Genomic DNA, 631 nt, shown 5'->3' with positions numbered 1-631 from the left:
AACAAAGGGGAATTAGCAACAGATAACACAGACATACAAGAGATTATCAATGAGTACTACAAAAAACTGTGCCCAGAAGTTTGACAATGTGGAGGAGATAGACCAATACCTGGAATCACACAACCTCCATATACGTAACCAGGAAAAAATAGATCTCTTGAACAGACCAATATCAAGCACCAAAATTGAAGCAATAATAAAAAGCTTCCAACAAAAAAAAGCCCTGGACTAGATGGCTTTACATGACAATTCTATAAAACCTTCAAAGAAGAGCTTGCACCAAACTGCAGAACCTATTCAAAAACATTGAGAAGGAAGGAACCCCAACCAACATATTCTATGACATAAACATCATAGAATGACTGTGATACCAAAACCAGGAAAAGATCCACCAAAACAAGGAAAACGAAAGACAAATATCATTAATGACTATCAATGCAAAAATATTCAATAAAATCCTACCAAATGGAATACAGCAAGACATTTTAAAAAATTGTACATTGTGACCAGGTAGGTTTTATCCCAGGGATGAAAAGTTGGTTTAACATATGTAAATCTATAAATGTAAGTAACCATAGAAGCAAAAACAAAGACCAAATGATCCTTTCTTTTTTTTTTTTTTTTTTTTGAG

Source organism: Otolemur garnettii, unplaced genomic scaffold (genome assembly GCF_000181295.1).
Source record: "Otolemur garnettii isolate 467f Iridium unplaced genomic scaffold, OtoGar3 scaffold00252, whole genome shotgun sequence".
Classification (NCBI taxonomy): domain Eukaryota; kingdom Metazoa; phylum Chordata; class Mammalia; order Primates; family Galagidae; genus Otolemur; species Otolemur garnettii.
The sequence above is the reverse complement of the archived record's forward strand: the minus strand, read 5'-3'. Positions refer to the sequence as shown.